The following is a 22796-nucleotide window of genomic DNA, read 5'->3' as shown; positions in this document are numbered from 1 at the left end:
GCGCACAGTATCCTACACTGCCTTTGCAGTGGCTGACTAACACACCAATCTTTGAACTGCAGTGGCCCCCACCAAAGGAGAAGTTAGACGCCCTTCATCAGCTGGTTCAGGAACAGTTACAAAAGGGGCACATTGAGCCTTCTACTAGTCCCCAGAATACTCCTGTTTTCGTAATTAAGAAGAAATCAGGGAAATGGAGACTGTTGCAGGATCTCTGCTGACTTTTGGCGGGGGAAGACATGCAGACAATCAATGTGATTGATAAAGCAAGCTTCGTTTATTAGCAATACAGAGGCACTTATATAGTGTGAAAGTACATGCTTATCAGTTCTTTAATTAGTTTAAACTTACGAAAGCACATTCTTACTTCTACATAATTGGGTTAGATAAAAGACTACATTTGGTAAGCTTCTATTACTTATGTTTTGACTTGAGAGATCAAAGATCTTCCTCCCTTCTCATGGTCAGTACCTCTTATCAGCACAGGACTGTACCTCCTTAAAACTCCCTTTTGGTTCTCAGGCCTGTTTCTCACACAGGCATTTTCTCATGGAGGCATTTTCTTGTGCAGGCTTTTGCTTGTACAGTTCTGTTATTGATTTGTACCCTTTATCATTATCAACGATCCATGTCCCTGATCCTCTAACCATTCTCCAACAGATCTCCAAAAAGTTAATGCAGTAATGGAAGGTATGGGGGCATTGCAGCCTGGCATGCCCTCTCCCACCATGATTCCTATGGGGTGGGACATCCTGATAATTGATTTAAAGGATTGTTTTTTCACAATTCCTTTGCATCCTGATGACAAACCAAAATTTGCCTTTACTGTGCCTACCATTAACAATGCTGAACCTGCTAAGAGATACCAATGGAAGGTCCTCCCTCAAGGGATGAAGAACAGCCCAATTATCTGTCAGTGGTATGTCGCTCAAGCTTTATCTGGAGTTCACAAGCAGTTTCCTGATGCATGCTGCTACCATTACATGGATGATATCCTGGTGGCAGCATCCACCTGGGATGAGCTGCTGAGAATACAGCCTCAGCTGCTCGCTGCTCTGCATGCCTATGGATTAGAGGTAGCTCCGGAGAAAGTTCAACAGCATCCTCCTTGGAAATATTTAGGAGTAAAAATTTTGGACCAAACTATCCAACGCCAAGAGGTACAATTCCCGGATTTGATTAAAACCTTGAATGATGCTCAGAAACTGCTGGGTATCGTCAAATGGTTATGATCTTATTTAGGTCTAACCGCGAAGCAACTTTCCCCACTTTTTAATACATTAAAAGGGGACCCTGATCTGAATTCACCTCGGGAGCTGACTCCGGAAGTGCAATGAGTGCTGCAGGAGGTCCAATGGGCTGTTTCCGCTCATCAGGTTTATCGAGTGGACCCCTCCATTGCTATCACTGTTTTCATTACCATTCCAGACCTCCATCCTACAGGTATCATTGGCCAGTGGAATGCTCAATAGCCTGATCCTTTGCATATCCTAGAATGGGTCTTTTTGCCTCGTCAGCCGAAAAGGACCTCAACCACGGTGTTTGAATTGGTCGCTTCTCTGATAATCAAATGCTGCCAACGGTGTTTGCAACTGATGGCTGCAGATCCTGCAGTAATTGTCATTTCAATCTCGAAGGAACACTTTGAGTGGAGCCTTATCCATAGTGCTCCTTTGCAAAGTGCGCTGCAAAACTTTTCAGGGCAGATCACTTACCATCTGCCCAGCCATAAATTACTGCAGTTGGCAAAATCGACCATACTTTCCTTGCGGCCGAGAAATAGTTGAGTTCCGGTGCAAGGACCCACCGTCTTTACAGATGGTTCTGGGAAAACTGGGAAAGCCATTGTTACCTGGAAGGAGGGATCGGAATGGCAGGTGCTGAAAGGCCACGAGTCAGGCTCTGCTCAGTTAGTTGAATTAAGGGCTGTTACCATGGCTTTTCAGCGATTCTCACAGGTACCTCTGGATTTGGTTACTGACTCTGCTTATGTAGCAGATATAACCCAATGCTTAGATTGTTCATTTCTGAAGGAGGTGAACAATGCAGCTCTGTTTTTGCTATTGCAAACCTTGTGGTCTGCAATTCAGGCTCGAGTGCATCCATATTACATTCTGCACTTTCGAAGCCACACCGATTTACCAGGTTTTATAAAAGAAGGCAATGCCAGGGCTGACATGCTGGCCAACCCTGCATGGGTGGGGCCTCAGCCTGACAAAATTGCACAAGCCTAGGCATCGCACGGTTTCTTCCATCAAAGTGCACATACCCTGCAGAAGCAGTTTCATTTACCGCCAACCGAAGTGCGCGACATTGTCAGCGCTTGTGCTGACTGTCACGGACTCGCTGCGCCTTTGCCAGCGGGGGTAAACCCCAGAGGGCTAAAAGCCTTGCAGCTTTGGCAAACGGATGTAATGCACATCCCTGAATTTGGTTGGCTTAAATATGTGTGCCTTTGTGTCCACTAGGAGCAGGTCCTACCACGCCCGGTCAGCTCTGGACACAACAGGCTGCGGGGACCAGCCTCCAGTATCGAAGTGACCGGAGGTCTGGCTCGTGGATCCTTCCTTGGGACCTCAGGGACCAAGGCAGATGGCGGAGGAAAGGAGGCAGGCTCAGAGTAGGGTAAAATCCAGAAGGTTTATTGCACCTCCAGACGGAGGTCCTCACCAACCAGAGGAGCCCAGCTCTAAGCACTGGGACAAGGGTGTGCACAGGGTTTTATGGGGGGGGTGGCAGTCAAGGGAGGGACCACAAAGGAACTAATCAGGGAAGGGAAGGGTAGGGCAAACAGGGTGATAGACACTTATAAGAACTAACAGCAACAAGGGAAGGGAGGGGCTCCTATCCCAGGACCAATCACTTGGCCCCCTGGCTAGAACTTTCCAGATGCCTGGGAGGAGTGCCAGAGTGATGGACAGAGCCCTGGGAGGAGACAACACTGATAGATGGGGAGATTTACATAAAACAGGGAGGGCGCCAACTGGGGTAAACCAAACATACTGAACTTAAGGGGGAAAACTGGACTGAACCAACAAACACCAACAAACATACTCCCACATATGTGCATGTGTCTATTGACACTTTCTCCTCAGCTATGTGGGCTTCTGCTCACACTGGAGAGAAGGGCCGTGATGTCATTGCCCATTGGAAATTAGCTTTCTTGGTCCTGGGTGTGCCGGCTATTGTGAAAACCAATAATGGTCCTGCCTACGCCTCGGAGAAGACGCGGCAGTTGTTGCACTTGTGGGGTGTGGACCATACCTTTGGTATCCCACATTCTCCTACTGGCCAAGCCATTGTCGAACGCACTCATGGTACTTTGAAGCGTGTTTTGGAAAACCAAAAAAGGGGAATGCATGGAGAAACCCCACAGAGACGACTAGAAAAAGCTTTGTATACAATCAATCACTTTACAGTACCACAAAATCCAAATACTCCTGTTATTCTGAATCATTTTCTCTCATTGCAGTCTTCAGGCGAGACACAACTTCCCCGGACAAAAGTCTGGGTACGAAATTTACTCACTAACCAGTGGGAAGGTCTGCATGAGCTTATCATTTGGGGTCATGGGTATGCTTGCATTTCCACAGATACTGGGGTGCGATACCTGCAAAATGTGTTCTCCCTGACCTACGGCACAGAGGCAGAACAGGCAACCTCTAAATGATGACCAGAATGCAGACCATCCAAATGGCAACCAGAATGTAGATCATCAGCCTAATGACTCTTCTGATGATGACCAGGATGTCAGCCGTCGGGTGGATGGCCCTTCCACAAGCAAAGACTGGGATGGTCCTTCCACAAGCAGAGACTGAACTTTAAATTTCTTGTTATGGAGTCAGATAGTTAAAGCCCTTAAGGTTGTGTTTAGAATTGATAACTGATGTAAATTTCTATTTAGGATTAATACCTAGTAGAATTCTTATCTTATAAAACAAAAAGGGGGAATTGTGAATACAAAAATACAGCTAGCAAGAATTTCTCTTGCTTCTTTCCAGTGCCGTGAGATATTTTTCTCTCTCACGGAAGACATTAGTAGAGTTCTATAAACTATGAACACCTGTGACCTTGCAAAGTTTTGTTTATAGTACAGCAGAAAAATATTTTGACAATGGATGTTTTAGGATTTTAGCCAATTACCCCAAGGGGTGGCTGATCCTTTGACCAATTAGACTATGAAGAAAAAGGTCTATAAAAGAGTTTGTAAAATAATTAAATAAATCAATCTTGCTGCACAATTCCTGCCTGTTGCATCTCTCTCGTCCTCCCTACCACTGTGGGATACCGTAATATATGGTATTTGTGATTTGTGATGGAAAGCAATCCTTTCCTGCATTTTTTTCCAAGCCAGCCCTCCCGAAATTAGATATTCTTCCAGCTAGCAGCGAAGACAAGACTAATGTGTCATCTTCAACCTAGTAGCTGACCTTCATCTTATATGTAAGAAAGGGATATTCATTTAATTTACTTTTTTGGTGTGGTGGTGGGGGGGCTGTGGCTGCACTGCAAAGCAGTCTGAGCAATCTGAGAAAATTAGTTGAATGGTTCAGCTGACATGCATGTGTAACTCCAGGCCATCAGGGTGACTTGAAGTATGATAAATAAGAAGAGGTTTTTCCATTGAGCAAATTCTAACTTCACTATGCTTTGATTTAGACTTTAAATAGTTACAATAGGAAAAAGTGCATGGTAACAGACAAAGGCAAACTGCAGATTTTTTCTAATTTACTTTGTATCCCAAAATTATCACATTAAACAATGCAAGGGGATGTGATGACCCTGCAACATTTTTATGATACTACCAAAATATTTTCTCACAAATTAAGGTCTCCTGACAGAAGCATAAATATATATATATTCAGATTCAAACCTGATATAGATACAAGTGTAATGATAATGAAAGTAGCTGTCAGGGCTACACTGGTCTTGAAAGGTGGTAGAACTGTAGGAAGACATTTTGGTGATGACAAATGAATCCCATCTGTCTTTCTGCATAGAGCTGGAGAACAATCTGAAGTGATGTAATTTATCTAGTTGCATCATTAGAGAAGGGTGTTGGAATATGTTGCATCTATTTGTGCAAGCTGTGCTCATTCTTCAGTGTTGTTTCCTTGTGAGCAAAACTTCCTTTCCCACTGTCCTTCCTATTTCCTGACCTCCAATATAAGAGGAAGAGGATATAAGACACTAACTTCTTAGAATCAGTGCATGATAAAAACAACATACAATATACAGAAACTTACTAGTCTTAATATATTGATTTGTTAAGCTGTAAATAACATTTGAGTTTCTTGTATCCCAGTTTCCACACAGGCATCATGTCTTTCAACCTTTGCTTGATAAAGATTGCTTCATGGGTGTAAGCAAAAGAAGGTGAAATAAATTAATGTAAAATGCATGGTCCTGTTACTCACAGTGTGTAAATAATGACTAGACTGAGACTCTATCAGCACTGAAATTTGCTGTGCCTGGTTTCTGAATTCTTTTTGTCAGGGTTTTACTTTTTGGGACAGCTTTTCCTATTAAGGTACTGTATTTCAAGTAGTCAATGAAGTGTCATGCGGTGAATCCTTCTCAGTTTTAGTTTTGCATTTTTATTCACTTGCTTTCCTTCTATCTATTTTGGTTTTTATCAGAAAAGTGAATGCTTTACCTCTTTTCTTACCTTAATTACAAATCAGTTTTGATACTAAAATTGTAAAGAAGGATATTTCATGAATATTTGGCCTGCAGCTTGGATAACAGTAGCAAGATCAAAATCCAGTTTTAATAAATTTCCAATATATTTTCAGCATGTCCTTGATCCTGTCATCTGATATTGCAGTTGTCTCCAATGAGCAGAAGCACGTCATGTCATAGTTTAAATAATATATTGCCCATTCCTCTACTTCGTGTCTTTTCTGTACATGGACAAGGTCTCTGAACACTAAATGCTAGTTTAGGCTTTCAGAGGCATTCTAGGACCTGTAGTACCACTGCACCTCAGGTAATAAAATCTTATCTGACTTATGGAACTGGCAGAAGAAAAGATCCCTTAGGGTCTGTGTTTTCTCACAGTGAATACATTATTGTCTTCTGCTTTTGAAGAAGTTTTTTCTTTCAGTATTACAACTGCCAAACAAAAATGCCCCTAAGCTTGCCTTTCTGAGATTATTCTGTAAATTCAGTCAGGACTTTTTCTCATATTGGTCCCTACTTTTTTCCCATTCCAGCTGCATATCTTTATGATGCCAAGTTTTACTTTTTCTTTTGAGAAAATATAAATCCACCCATATATTAATAGTGATTTCCCTGTTCACACTTCCCATACTCTTTTCCTGAATCTGATGGCAACATTTTGAGGTATCATATTGGTCTGCCCCAGAACCAATTTCATTCTGATAATTCCCTTGACCTCTCTTAGGACTTGTGGTTCAATTCAAGCCAGACAGACACTTGTTTTGCACAGTTGTATTTTATGCTTTTGAAATTGAGTCCAGCCCAGGTCTTAATTAGCAATGACATATTCCCTGAACTCTGGGTTGGTAAGAGAAGATAAACAACTCTAGGTTGGTAAGCAGAAGATAAACAGCAGTTGCAGCATTCTTGGCTAGGAATCATGCCCTCAATGCCTATGCTTGATGTGCAGGCATAGCCCCTAAGCTGCTTATGCTCATGTCCATCTGCTGAGATGGCAAAGTGCCTTGTCACAAGTTGTTTGGACTCCTGCCTTGAGCACAGAGGTGCCAGGCAATGATCAGCAGCCTGCATGACAATGCAAGCATCATTTCTTCTAAAAGAACAGCTCCTTTAAGCAATTAGTGTATTACAGGCTGCTACCATGGGCCTCTTAGAGCATGGCTACACCTGTTGGTAATTATGTGCCAAGAAGAGAATCCATGAACCATACCAGAGAGCAGTCCAACCAGTGCAGTGTCATTTTTAGTGCCAAGGAGACAGGTTGCACTGCCGCAGGGGTATGAAAACTCATCAGTAGTTCTCAGGGTGTCAAAAAAAGATCTCAGCAGGCCAGAACTGCCTGGAGGCACATGCAAAACAGTCACTACAATGGCCCCCAAGTAGCAACTAAAACAAAGTAACAGTAACAGAACCTGTGTGACAGCTTTCCTCATAGAATTGGTAATTAAATCAAGATAAAACAGGATAGCTTGGTGCTACCCTCTTCAAAGAAAAATAGAAGACTCTGACCTTATTCTTTCCACTGAATAAATACCTCTTCGATTGAAGAGAAGGTAAAATTCTTTTTTTTTAGGCCTAATTAAGTAACCGTACAGAGTAGTGGGACTCAGCATAGCAGTACTTAACCACTTTGCTACCAGAAAAAACAAAGGGCAAGGAGGAAATTCTGAATAATGCTCCATGCAACTCAGTAGAGGGGAAAGCACTGAAAGGCAGGTCCTTTTTCAATATCTGTTTTGTCTTAGGAGTCCTGAACTACCCCTCAGTTTTGGGTACAGTAGCTGCCTGACAACAGGAGCAATTCTGTCAGTTGGGGTTACTAAAAGTATTTTGTCTTGAGATGTTTTTAGATCACCACAAGCCACTTGTTTTGGAGAGAAGTCCAGAAGCAGCTTCTAATCCATTCTGCCAGCCCCATGCTATCCAGAAGTCAAATCTACAAAAAAAGAGCTAGGATCTTTTTTAACAAAAACTTTTTTTTGGGAAATGAAATTTTAACAGCTTTTATATGCGTTGTCCCAGTTTGCTCATTTCAAACATGAAAAACTGTTTATATATATATAAAATATATGTATAATAAGTATATAATTTAAATTTAAAATTTCTGTTTAGTTGAATAAGAATGTTTTTTTTATTTTTAAACTGCATTGCGAAACGTTTTAAATTGAGCAGATTTGGCCATGCTAGAAAGTTTTAGAATTTTAGTAGTCTATAAAGTTCATGAAATATTCATCTAAGAGAATCTTGAAACAACATTTCATTTTTATTTTTGTTATACAGCAGAGAACTGAAATCAGTTGTACCTGTATTTCTCAGCATTAGCCTTGGGGTACTTTAAAATCTTTGAGTTGCTGGAATGGACAAAAGGACTTGTGAAAGCCTCTGTGTGTTTCCAAGGACGTACAATGAGCTGAAGGGCTGTTACCAGTCTGCTCTGGCTTACACGGCAGCTGTCACAGACTGTGTCAGGTCTCACTGTGATCAGTGGGAATTCTGCCGTTAACTTCATTAGGACCAAGATTTGCCCTAAGCCCCAGCTGATATTTGTGTACACCACTGGAGTCATGCTATTTTCTGCCAGATGATCATTTTGAGTGCCAGATGAAGGGATTTTGGCAAAGCCTGGTGAACAAAGGCTGTTGAATCCTTATTATGGGAAAGTTTTGGTTGTGAGACAGGTAATAGCCTTTGGATTTGCAGTGTACAGCTGAGTTCAGAAAATAGTCTTTTGTGTGCAGAGTCATGATGAATGCCAGAGACTGGGTCTTTGACACCTGCAGGTAACATCACAAACAGCAAAAAAGGCCTGTGAACATGTAGATAATGTAATTTAAACTCAAATTGGACTTTGTGTGAACCTTTCCCCTCTAATTGGAAAGAAATACAAAATGAGCTCCATAACAAAAGAATATTGAATACCAAGTAAATAACCCATTGCATTTCTTCTGTGTGGTGTCCAAAAGACTGTATTGATATTTCAACATCATGTCACAGATTCACTGACTACAGAACTAGCTTATTCTTCATGAAGCATCTTAGCCTGGAATTGTTCTGTCTGGAAAGTAGAAAATACTCTACTCGCTATAGTTTTACGTTTGTTGATCTGAAATTATTTTCAGAATAACAATGTAAATAGTCACAGCTCCATTATAAAATGCTGTCTGGCAGCATATTTATTTATTTTGTCCTTGGGTCTATACATATAAATCTTACTGATAGTAATATAGTTTCTTTGTATAGACCCAAGGATAAAGTTTGGTTAGTGATTCTTTCTTCTTACACAAGGTATAGATAAGTTCCTGCAGGTTTTTTTTGGCTGGCCATGTTTTATGGTAGTACAGCTGACACAGAAACTAAGTGCTGATCCCTTTGCCAGCCTCTCAGGAATGATGCTGGTACATGAGGAGTTGTTGCTCATATGACTAGCACCCGTATTCTTTTCTCTTGGGTAGCAGAAAACAGATGGAGATTATTGTACTCTGAAAAACCTGAGTCTGATCCAGAAGATAAACTTGGAGAAGGAGAAAACACTTATGATCTTTCATTTTTCACTCTTCTATGTAAAAACCTAATGCAGCTTTCCTTGAAGGTAACAAGCCCAATTGCATTGCTTATGATGGGAAGAATATCAGGCCTTGGCCTTTCTGCTGAGATCAACCAAAAGTATAATTTAAGGGTGACTGTGACAATGTGATGTAGTTATGATCTACAAAAATTTCAGAAAAGCATAGAAAGCATAACAGTAGTCATTGTCAGGACCATCCAGTGCAGCATCTTCTCTTTGCCAGTAGCCAATAGTGGGTGGCTAGGGGAAAGAATGGCAGGACATATGGTGATACTTCACAGGATTTTCTCCAATATTAAATGAGAAATTCAAACCTCTGTGATACAGACCACACAGAGTCAAAAGAGTAACTATTTTCAGTCTCTCATCTCCCAGTTTGAGTTTGAAATAGCAGAACACGTCAGCTCCACATTCCATTACCACTAGCAGCTAGTTCAAAGCCTGAGCTAGGGTAAAATTATGGGCAAAGCATGCATCAGACTCTACATTGTGTGAAAAGACTGTGCTGAAGAGCTTGAAAATTTAAGAGGAAATTTGATGCAGATTAAAAGGCCTTTTAAAACAACAAATGGAAACATTCCCTCGGTGCCTGCAATCCTTTTCAAATACAACTGACAATTAACCCCTCCTAAGTTCATATTTGTGTTTTGTAATGAAATGCTGCAGTCCAGCATTTTACCCTAAAGAAAACTTTTACTTCCTCATATTTTTAAGCATCCCTTGCTAATTAATAAGCTCCACTAGGACAAGAGTTAGTTCTTTTAAAATTAAAGCTAATCTTGAGGCCTCTCTTGTTTGCTAGCTGCTCTGCGATTTACTTTTCACTGTTAGGACTCAGAACGAGAGAGACTAACAAACCTCCTTGTGATCCACAGAGACTTTGCACTGCAATGAAAGCTGAAAGCAAAAAATAGGAGAAACTGCTAGCTTCTCACTGTAAGTAAGAAAAACAGGGAGGAGAGAGGAATATAAAGAGTGATGCTTCAGTAGTAATGATAATAAGGACTCCATCTCCATTTCCCTACTGACCAGAGCAAGTTGTTGAATTAAGCAAACACGAAAAGGTCAGAGGAAAGAAGCCAACAATATCTCTTTTTTTTTTGTCTGTAGGACATTATATGTGGAATTTAGATGCCCAGGGCTAGGTAACATTTCCCACTGCCCCTAAAACCCTAGCAACGCCTGCTTTCAGAAGTAGAATTTTGAACACAAACACTAACAAGTTTGCAAAAGCAAAGAGAAAGGTGTATGCGTGGAACACCTGCCTTGCCCTTCTGTGGTCCAAAAGCAAGGTGCAGTTTTTCTAAATAGCTGAGCATGCATAAGTGTCCTTCAGGTCAAGACTTACATACTGCCTGCTTTCTGTCAGATGGAGAACTGTTTGCTTTACTTCTGTTTGAAGCTAGTTCACAGTATGGTTTCTGTTTTCTTTAGCCAGTGACCGGGCAATTTAAAATACACAAACAGTCATAGAAAAAAAATGCAAGCCTTTTGACTTTCTTCCTAACTTGCTGACCTGTCTCTTAGTTTACATTTGCTTTGGTCTGCTGAAGCTTGATTTTATGGTCTCACAATAGTTCATCCTCTGTGGAAGGGATCAAGGTTGCTTTTCCTTGTTACTGTATTAGCCAGTCATTATGTGCTATGTGTGGCAGTAGGATATTGAATGAAGTCCCTCCTGTTGAAGTGGTAAATGTACCCAGGTGTCTTCCAGATAAATGGTTTATGTTATTATTCAATAACTGAAGTCCATCATCCCCAAAATGTAGGGGTTTTGATAAAGTTGGGTGTATGAAAATTGTAATTTTGGGATTTGATTTACTTTAGATTTGGTGACTTCAGGTATGTATACATGAACAACTTAACTCAGGAGTCTGTTTTCAAAGCAAATCTCCCAATAAGCTCACAGTTTACCATACTATATTTTGTGTCACACGGTAATCTCTGAACACAAACTGGTTCCCTTTCTGATGAAATTAAAGTGGTAAACATATCTAAGCTTTGAATCTACTGTACTGTAGTCATTAGTGGGCATTCAGTTAGAGTTCCTCTGAAATAAAACTTTCAAAACTTGTATAGTGTGGATGTCTGTTCTTCAGCAAGAATTGTTTTGCTCTATAAATGTGCTCTGGTTGTGCTGCACAACCTGTAAATGCAGGCATAGCTTTATGTTAAGCTTTGACCTTCTTTTCCTTTATCTCTACTGAAGAAATCTGGAGAAGAGGAAGGAAGGAAACCAATAGAGAGCATTTCAGTAGACAAAAACCAGCTGCTGACTGACACAGGTAAAGACATAGCTATATAACCACCTCACACAACATGAAAGAGAGACAGAAATAGAAAGAGAAATAGGAAAACTATTCCCTCTTTCCATTTCCATTAAATGGATTTTAGGTTCTATAAAAATACATGGTTAAATGTAATGTTTTCAGTCCACTTCAAAAGGATGAGTGGTTAAAGCTGTCAAAAAAAGGCTTCCTAGTGCAGCTTTCACAGATGTGATTAGGGACTAGAAAGCATTCAAGGACTTTGATTCATGAAAAAATCTGATTGAATCCTGGGATAGGCAGTATCCTCCCTGTGAATCTCATAAGGAATAGCTTGGAGTCAGCTGCAATTATTGCAAAAGCAGGCTAGAGAATTAGAACTGAGCTCAAGTAAGTAAGTGAATAAATACACTGTGACCCTCTCCACTGTGCACTCTACAATACTAATTAAAGAATATGACAAATGAGCCATGTTTATAAGTAATTATGAATTTATGGCTCCTTTAAGTTTAATAAGGTAAAATTATAAAGGGAGAATGTTTTTTTCTCCCAAAATACCTCTCTTAAATCTGTAAGGCTGTTTACTTTTGCAGCAGTTTCTGTCATTTACCAAGAATACAAGGATGTTGTACAAAATCCTCAGTGAAACAGTGCTCTGGCAGCACAGTTCCCTACACCACCTCTTTCAGAAAGAATAATTAACCAGGCTCCCCAAAAAAGGTATGAAAAAGAATATGTATTCTGTGACTTTCCACAGAGTATTTTGAGTTGGAAGGGACCCACAATGATCATTGAGTCCAACTCTTAAGTGAATGGCCCATACAGGGATCAAACTCAAAACTTCGGTGTTATTTGGCACCATGATCTAACAAAGTGAGCTAATCTCAGGGTTAGGATTCTTCAAATGTTCTTGAATAAACACTTGCACAAGTAACTGTAAGTGAAAACATTAGATATACCAAAAAAGTTGATAATCTCAAGAATTCAGAGTTGTATGAATACTCTAGTTGTCGGAAGGTGACAACACAGTGTTGCAGATCTGTTCTACATTTTTTGTTCTGGGACCAAGAAAAACATAAAGCAATTCAGACAATTTCTTGGATTGATGACAGGAAACAATAGCTTTTAATTTAATTGTGGTAAAAATCCTTGTCTTTACCTTGTAATCACTGAAGTTTTAGCCTGCTTTTCTTTCACCTTGATGTATGACTTCTCTGTGCTGATAAAGTAACTAGTGAGGTTTGAGTTCTCTCTAACTTTCTGGTTGATTTATTTTTATCACAAAGTTTCAGGATTATTTATCTATTTTGCACTTTTAAGCTTTGTGTTGATGATTGTTGTACTCCTTATGAAGTAGTCATTGGCAGCCTTCTTAAAATTTGGCAATCTTAAAAAAAATCTGAAAACTAAATGAATTTTTACTTCAGGAATTTTTTTATTACTCTCTCTCCTGGGTGTTGTTTAATTACATTATTCATCTCCGTACAAGTCATAACAGAAGATCTCTGATTTTTTAGGACTAAACAACAACCAAGAGATAAGTGTCTTGTGCATGCACAAAACAATGTATGTGTTAATCTGTAGTTAGCTATTTTATCATTTCGGAGCAGAAATACCTAGAAGTACAGCCATAATGAAGATCACGTGAGGGCAGTTTTCCTGTGCTGAAGAAATCACAGCATATAGAATATATACTAAGATTGATCCTTTAAATTGCATTCAGGGAAGATAATGACATCTCAGAGTTGGGTTAGATACAGCACTGTAAGAGATGGAGATCTTATAACTGGAGCCTGCATGGTTTCATTTGAACCCATTTACCATTCTCCTTCAAATCACTGTAATGAGAAAGAAGCTCTGTTATATTTATAATGTTTCCTGTCAGCCTGTAGCATGCAGCCTGTTAGAAAGAAAGCAGTAAAGCACAACACTTGCATCTGTTTTAACTGTTGCTTTTTTGCTGAAAGGAAAATGGGAGGAATGATAGGGCGCTGCAGTTAATATGTGTTCCAGATCTGTGTGCAGCGCAGTTCATCCATCTGAAGTGGGTGGCTTTAGCACTTGGAGGATGAAATGGTAGGGCATGGATTGATAACTGACAGAAGAACCATTAAGATTGGGAAGATCTCTAAGATCATTATGTCCAATATGACTATATGAAGTTGCATTCTGTCTTCGCTCTCATTGCTTAGTTTTAAGAGTGTCATGCTGGTGGGAATGGTGTGTAGTAGAGAGCACTGGAAGGTAACATAACTCTTAACAGAAAAAGGCTATGGATTCTGCAGAGGGAATGTAAAGTTTCAAGTTGTTTCCACTGGGGGACAAATCACTTATACAGCATGATCTGAACAGCTTGCTTTCCTATTCAAATATGTCCAGCTTCAACTTCAGCATAACCAAATGCAATGCTATGCATTGAAGAACAATGACAATGTAGGTCATATTGTCAGACTTGAGGGACTGTGCTCAAGACAGTATTGACTCTAGAAAAGATTTTCAGGTCATACTGGGTAATCAACCCACCCTGAATCTTCTCTGAAGAGCTCCGGCTGTGAGAACACGTGTGTTGAGAAGAAGGAACTTTCCTTTGGGAATTGGGAAATTATATTACTTGCGTGTGTGGCATTAGTGAAATTACAATTGCTCACGTTTTAAATGAAATTATAAACTTAAAAAAGCCATTGTAAGACCTTGTTCAAAGATGGGTGATTTTTTTAGGAATTTGTGGTCTTCAGTGAATCAGTGACCTATTTGAGAACATACGTTTCTTCATTATCTCTAAATTAGCATAAGGAACAGTGTATGTTCTGTTATGCAAGAACACATTTGAGTGCTAGTAGGTGATCTCTCTATTCTTCAAAATGTCTGTCATTAAATACCCTCTGCAAGGACCAGTTGTAGGTATAAGGTGGTATAGTCGTTACATAAAATCAGTGTTTGTACTGACATTAAGGAAATCTTTGTGTGACTGGTGTGAAATCTTTGTGCACTAAACAGACACCTACCTATTTAAAGTGCAATGAAAATGGAGCAGTGCCTTTTTGTCTTCAGCACAGATGATGGTGGACCAAGGGTGTCTCAGTACCTTGAGCTGGAGGACCATGTCTTCGAGAATGATCAACTCCCAGCTGACCCTGAAATTGTGCAGGATCTGCTGCTGCAGCTGGATCCTTACAAATCTATGGGGTCTGATAGGATTCATCCAAGAATCCTCAAGAAGTTAGCTGATGTCATCGCAAAACCCATCTCAATGATTTTTGAGCAGTCTTGGGAATCCAGAAAGATTCCAACTGACTGGAAACTGGTGAACATTGTTCTGATTTTCAAGAAGGGCAAAAAGGAGGACCCCGGAAACTATAGGCCTGCCAGTCTAACTTCAGTCACTGGTAAAGTTATGGAGAAGATTATTCTGGGAGGTACTGAAAAATACCTGAAAGGCAATGCAGTCATTGGTCACAGGCAGCGTAGCTTCCTGAGAGGAAACTCTTGATTATCAAAACTAGTTTCCTTTTATGACAAGGTAACTCACCTGGTTGGTCAAGGGAAACCAGTTGATGTAATCTCTTGGGATTTCAGAAAAGGTTTCAGTACTGTCTCTCAGAGTGACCTTCTGGACAAAATGTCCAGCACAGAGCTGATAAACACATCGTGATGGGTGAGCAACCGGCTCGTGGGTCGGGTGCAAAGGGTGACAGTGAATGGGGTGGCATCAGACTGTCACTAATGGGGTTCTGCAGGGCTCCATTTAAGGCCCTGTGCTTTTCAACATCTTCATTAATGACTTGGATGCAGGACTGAAAGGAATACTAAGCAAATTTGCAGATGATACAAAACTGGGAGGAGCCTGCAGGGAGGCCCTGCAGAGAGATCTCAACAGACTAGAGGACTGGGCAATCACCAGCCACATGGAATTCAACAAGGGAAAGGGCCAGATTCTGCACCTGGGATGGGGCAACCCTGGATGTACAGACAGGCTGGGGAATAAGACACTGGGGAATGGGAAGGCAGTGCCACAGAAAGGGATCTGGGGGTTCTGGTCGATGGCAAGTTGAATATGGGTCAGCAGTGCCCTGGAGCCAGGAGGGCCAACCCTGTCCTGGTGTGCAGCAGGCACAGCATCACCAGCTGGGCAAGGGAGGCGATTGTCCTGCTCTGCTCTGAGCTGGAGCAGCCTCACCTGGAGTGCTGGGGCAGTTTTGGGTGCCACAATATAAAAAAGACATTAAGCTGTTAGAGACCATCCAGAGGAGGCCACAAGGATTGTGAAGGGCCTTGAGGGGAAGCCGTGTGAGGAGCAGTGAGGGCACTGGATCTGTTCAGCCTGGAGGAGACTGAGGAGAGACCTCATCACAGTCACAACTTCATCATGAGGAGAAGAGGAGGGGCAGGCACTGATCTCTGCTCTGTGACAGATGACAGGACCTGAGGGAATGGCCTGAAGTTGTGTCAGGGGAGGTTTAGGTTGGATATCAGGAAAATGTTCTTCACTCAGATGGTGGTTGGGCACTGGAACAGGCTCCTAAGGGCAGTGATCACAGCACCAAGCCTGGCAGAGTTCAAGAAGCATTTGGACAGTGCTCTCAGACACATGGTGTGACTCTTGGGAATGGTGCTGTGCAGGGCTGGGAGTTGTACTTGATCCTTGCGGGTCCCTTCCAACTCATGTTGTTCTGTGATTCTGTGATATACCCTTCTTTCTAAGTGCCTTGAGTGTCTTCTGAGGATATGCATTTCAGTGCCAATACAGTGTTTGTTGCTTTGCTCTGGAAAAGATCCGCAAGAGATGATCACCTGTATGATTTAATCTAAATATAATGCAAATATTTATTTAAAATATTGTGAGGAGATATAATAGAAAATATTTTTCCTTACACATTTATAAGTTTATTCTGTCAAAAAAGCTTCGTGTGCATATAAGGGAAGGAGAAATTTTGCTGGTACCATGGCAACAATCTCTTTATTTCATAAAGTCTTGTGGCTTCCTTCATTTTAATAGAGTAATTTTGTCTCTCTTTTTTTTTTTTTTTCCCTCCCATGAGAACAGCAGATTCTTTACCTGCTTTCTACCCTCTTTCTTAGTGAATGTCTCAGTTTTCTTCATGTACATCATGGAAACCTGGACACTTTGAAAGACTTATTTAAGAGACAGACTTAACTGAAAAGCATTGAATTCCATCTGCCTCATATCCATGAATCTTGCTTTGTTGAATTTCTCTATAAGAAAATTAATATATCAAACTATACAGAACAAAAGCAGAGGAGCGATAAAAGCTAAACTTAGCTCTAGGTTGCTGGAAGTCAAGGGTCAAGTGCAAAGAGAGCAACTTTGTAGTGTATGATGTTCCTGTCATGTAAAATATTCTGCTTTTTAAATAGTTTATCTAGAAATAGTTATTACTCATAGAAAAAGCTCAAGTTTCAGCTGTAAACAACCTGGGACGGGCATACAATCTTGCAACAGTACCAATCATTTCAAAGGTTTGTTGGAATATGGCCTCATAGGAAATAAGGAGTGGTTATTTGCTATTCCAGCTTTCTAAAAATTTTTCTAGAATTCACCTTTGTCAAAGAGTACGTATCTAAATTTCACAACATTAAGGAAATTCAGTAATGACTCAAAGTGGAAGTTTTCTACTAAGCATATATCCTTCCCTTCAATTAGAGGCATATACACAATGCTATTATAATTTTTTCTATTTATGCACCACTGTCTGTTCTTCAGCTGGAGGAACTGCTCTCCTAATTTATAATCATTCCAACACTTGTTCTTTTCCAGGTTTACAGGTCTGAATTTGAGTCAGAAAGGCAAGAAATGACTGTTTCTTTTGATATGACTTCAGCTGCTGTATACACAGTACATACATGCTTGTATCATTTCTTGGATTGGATTTCTGAATATATTATTAGCTTTAATTTCCAGCAGAATTAACTGCTCCACTATATTTGAGGCACTTGGTGAGTTGACAGTGCAGAGATAGGATGGGATGGTGGAAAATGATGTAGTTTTTCTAGGAGACGCTTATACAGAATTCAACTGTGTAAGTGAAAGGCTAATCTGACTACATAAAGTTTTAAATTTCTGAAAATATCCCCTTATTCTTGACAGTAGTTTTGAAGCAGGAGGGAATGTGTGTAATATAGAAATCAGCCTGAAAAGTAAATATGGGGAGAAAGCCATTAAGAATGAATGATGCACAGAAAACAGATGCTGAGAAATCATCCAGCCTCATAAAAATTTCCACAGTTTAAAATGAATCCTGCCTGTCAAAAGAAAAAAAAAAAAAAACAAACCCCAAACATTTCCCCTCCATATTATAAACTACAGGCATATTGAAAATGTATGCATTTCCTTAAGTCAGGATCCTAAAATTTGCTCAGGATTATAATCCAATCCACCTGTACATTATGGCTAAAGCAGGCATACGCTTCAGAACCACTGCAGTCCTGGGCAGAGAAAGAGATACATCACTGAGACACAGGGAAGCTCTCCACTTGGAGAGTGTTTCCTAGTTAGAGTTGAATATCTTGCTCAAGAAGGTTATTATTTATGATAGAAGTTACCCATATGTAAAGGGCTGATGCACCACTGCATGAAAAGTTATTAAACGACAAAATTTTTGCATGTATTCTGTTGCTGGGTACTGAAAAAGACTTCTAGGGTTAACAGATTTTTGGAGATAGGAAGAATAGCCACTTGCTTATTGTGGCTACACCTATGTCAGCAAGTGATGCAGACTGCAGGCAGCAGCAGCTGTGTGGAATGGAGGAGCTAATGTCCATGCTGTATGGATTTCAGGAGGTTTTGTTTCCTTGTAGTCTAGTTCTGGTTTCTGTGGAAGGAATGCATGTAGGTGCTTTGGTGTTGCTAGGTGTCCTCCTGGAGTACACCTCTGGATTTATTTCTACTTGAAGAAGGACCAATTCATACAGTCCAAAATCACACTGCTGTGAGAATGAAAGCACAGTAAATGGGAATGTTTAACAGATTGGCATAAAATCTGCTCCCCTGATGTACACTAAAATGCTAATGCAGAGGTGACCTCTGTGTTACATGTTTCTCACCAAAGGAAAGAGTATGTGTGCAGATAGTGTACAAGTAGGGCAGAAAAAGCTGCTGTCTCTAGGTTTAGTAGTGGAGGCTTTTATTTTGGTGCTTAAGGTCTCTTCTGTATAAGATTATTTATTACCTGAGGAAACACAAGCTGATTTAGAATGGGAAAATATTTAAAAGCAGCTATCATTTTCATCAGACTAATTGGTAGAGTTTATATTTTATATTTATATATTTTATGTTTCTAGTTTTTGACATATAGTCCTTTATCAGGTCATATTTGGAGATGTGAGCATTCAACTGTAGGGACCAAGGTTTTTAGTAAGTACCATACACTGGTAGTTTTCATTGTCTTCAAGTGAAGCTGTTGGTGTCAATTGTTGCTAAACAGTGCTGCAAAAGCACTTTAGATTGTACCCAAGGCATGAGGGAAGCAATTTGAAGATTTGGGTCTAAAAACCTTGAGACAGAAATGCTGCCTACAAAAAAAAATTTGATGAACAAAATACTGTGAAGTATTTTGTGAAGTACTGAGCAGCACCTTTCTGTCTTCAGAAAGCACAAGTAGCCCAAAATATTCTGTATTTTTTATTGTTAATAATAAATGTTTGTATCACACATTTACTATAATTTACCAAATTGCCATAATTTAAATGAATGATGACTCTATTTTAATGCATCCTTTACCTTGGAGTAAACCTGGACCCTTCTTAATCAGCAAAAGATTATGTTTACCCCAGGTATATTTTGAATGGATGTATATGGTATGTCAATGCACTGTACCAACCAATCAGTGAAAACAAATGTAGTGCTGTATATATCTATATCTGTATTTTAAAAAGCCCATGACTAGTATTTGCAAGCAATCCCACTCAATAAAGTAGAAAGAAATCACAAGTCTCAGTTTTCCTATGTTGCAATTAGCACAGTCATGGCAGATTTATAAAGCTGAATTGTGGCTCAGAGTAGCCAAAATCTTAGGGAATAAAAAAGGGTATATTAGGTAGAAACAATATAAGGAATGAAAAGGGGGAAAATAAGTAATAAAAAAAATTAGGAGATTTCAAGGAACCGTGTGTGACAATGAGTTAAAATGTAGCCAAGTTAATAATGAAACAGAAGGCTACTGAGAAATTTGACTTGCTCTTTTCTGATACACTTAAACTAGTGTATGAATTAGAACTGAAAATTAATTGACCCAAAGACATGATCTCCCTATAAATATTGGTTCTCTTGGCGCTGTTTAACTTTTTTTGATCAATAACTAAACATTGTCTATACAGATAGCAGGTTTTAAATATTTTTTCAGCTAAGTAATTCTAGTCATAATTATTGTATTTTGAGCTTCATTCAGGTTACCTTAACTTGACAGGTCTGGATTTGAATGTATTTCTATTTCAGTAATCTCTGAAAACATCAAAATTGTTAAGTCTACAATCCACAGTATTTCAGTGGAACATTTCAAGAGTCCACAGTTCCTAATAGAAATTGTTGGACTGTATTTTTTGGATAAAAATTCTAGAATTTTTATTGTCTGCCTCATGATAAAATTCTTAATACGGAGAAATGCAAAGAGCATAGGCATTTATCCTGATTTTATCAGTCTCAGATTTTTAAATTTTGGACTTCTATAATATCTATTTAATTAATAGACAAGATGTCACAAAAAAGGGTTTTTCTTTTTTTTCTATACTAATTATTATTTAAAATATAGTATAAAGTTTTATATTATTCAGTACAGGGACATGTGAAATAGATACTACTTTTCTTGAGATCTTGTATATTGGGATTTCTGAGTTTAGTAAGTGGTACTACATTATCAACTTCATGCATGCCATTCCCCAAGAGAAAATATATAATGCCTTTTATTGCTGTGAGACACTCAGAGTGCTCCAAAACAGATGCATTGTTCCAATGTGTAGTATTTTTATTACTTAAAGTGTAGGAAAATTTATATCGAAAGAAAATCTAAACTGTTTCTTTGGTGTTACTTTATACCAATATTTACAAATAGTCCAGTACAAGATCTTCTTTACCTAAAGCAGAATAGAATTTAAATAAAGTGACAACAAGGCTTGAATACAATCAGCAGTGAGACCTCTAATTATTTTTTTTCTCTTAGTTGTATTCTCCATTAGGTGTCTTTGTGTTCATATATTAACAGCATATCAAGCTGAGGAAAATGCAGAACAAGACCAAGAGAGTTCTGTATATCTTTAATGACCATAGGCTCTGTTAAGTTAAATTAAATAGGAACATTCTATGGAGCTAGGGGTAGATAAAAATCTAATTACTTTTGGCAATGTGCTCATATCAGGGAAAGAAAATATAAACACAAAGATAAGATATAAAATACTGAAGTTGATAAAATGTTGTGATCCTTTTGGGTAGCCCTGATGTTATCTTTATTTATGGTGGCTCTCTCATCCTTAATAGAGATAGTAGCTCTGAAGTAAAGAAATACTTTACTACATCTGGTCTCCATGGCAGTTCCACTGCCTTACCGAGTACTAGAAATCCCTATTTACTTCTCTTCCTTGTACCTCTCAGTAAGCAAAAGAGTAATTGAAATTGAGTATTTGAAAGATTGTGGCCCAAATTGCTACCAAATAATGATAAAAGAAGCAATGGAAGCCAATATTGTCCTTTGAGCACTTATGAACTTTTGACACTTACAGCCATGTGGCTGCAACTGTGAAGGAATGATGTGAACAGAAGCAGGCCAGATTGAATCAGAGAAAATGAAAGAAAGGATAATACTTGGGCTTCCTTAGACCACCTATTTCATGTCCAGATGTTACAGGATTTATACTTGGGAAGAGAAAAGGTCTGTATGTGAAAACCAGAAAAGACTCTGTGGGTCTGTCCCTTTTATTATATTGCTTTCGTTAAATATTATAGTGAGTAAGCCCAGTGCTATCAATAATCATGGAAACAGTTTTGCAATTAGACAGAGCACATCAAAAGTTTGCTCAAAGCTGTTTTTTTCAATGGAAAAAAACATTCTAAAAATTCTGCTCAGAGAATGGAAGCCTATTGCATAAGTTATGTGAATTGCACAGTCAAAGCCAAGAATTGCTCATGAAATGTTAATGAATGATGAGTAAAATGGAGAAAATAGCAGTCTTCATATAGACACATACTGGTAATTTTTGTACCATTAAAGTTCTGTATGTCCTGAAACTTTGTCTGCATCTTACTGGCGTGTATTCAGCCAAAGTACCTCATGTTGTACCAGAGAACTATTCCTTGTGGGAGTTTCACCTTCTCACATCAGATCTGATCTTATTCCAATATCTTCTGAAACTTGATCTTGCAATCTTTTGATTTTCTTTTAAACAGTCTCACAGTGCCAAGAGAATTTAGTTTTATCTGCCACTGTGCTACATTCTACTCATGTTCAAACTTTTACATTTGCCTTTAACAGTAAAGTTCCCATCCATAATTTTTCCCGAACAGCTCACTACCTTCTACTTCCAATGCTGAAATACTTAGTGTTCCCATGCTTCAAGTCAATTTAAGCCTTTCCAAATTTTATTCTCCTACTGCTTTGTATTGACTGTTCCTAATTCTTACATAAGTGCATTTCAAGGTCAGTTTAACAGTTTCTCAATTCCATGTTACATACCAGATAACTGTAGGACACTTAAGTGCATAAATTTAGCTTGTATTTTAGAAGTGTTCTTTTGCTGCCTTAGCTTCAATGGATTGCAGTGACTTTCACTCCAGTCCTTTGAATAATTTGGTAACTAAACTGAAAACTGTCCTTTAAACTGTGATCCCTCTTGGTGGGGAGAAATATGATAAACTGAAGAATCTGGAACCCCTTCACTGGGAGCTGCATACTAAGTTAACATGTGAGATACAGAAATTGCCATTAAAAAGTTAAAAAAAAATTAGGAACTGTGATTGGCATGGAGAAATTATTTATTTAGGTATGTACACAAAAAATTAGTCTGCTTGACTGAGGATACATGGAAAAAAAAAGAAGAAGGAAAAGAAGATGACTTCTGGGGGCTTCATAATGCCATCATCTTGTATTTGCATTGCTGGCAGCAGCAGCTGTAACAGGAGCCCTCGTGCAGATGTAGGCTTAAGCCTGTTTTGCCTCACCTATTCATGGTATGCCAGTCTAGCCTTCCTGACAGCAGGCATCACGTTTAACTGTCATGCCTGAGCTGATGTAATTTGGATGAGTGCCCCACAAATCATAATAACTGCATATTTGGTT

The sequence above is a fragment of the Aphelocoma coerulescens genome, chromosome 5, assembly GCF_041296385.1.
Source record: "Aphelocoma coerulescens isolate FSJ_1873_10779 chromosome 5, UR_Acoe_1.0, whole genome shotgun sequence".
NCBI lineage: Eukaryota > Metazoa > Chordata > Aves > Passeriformes > Corvidae > Aphelocoma > Aphelocoma coerulescens.
Note: the sequence above shows the minus strand (reverse complement) of the source record.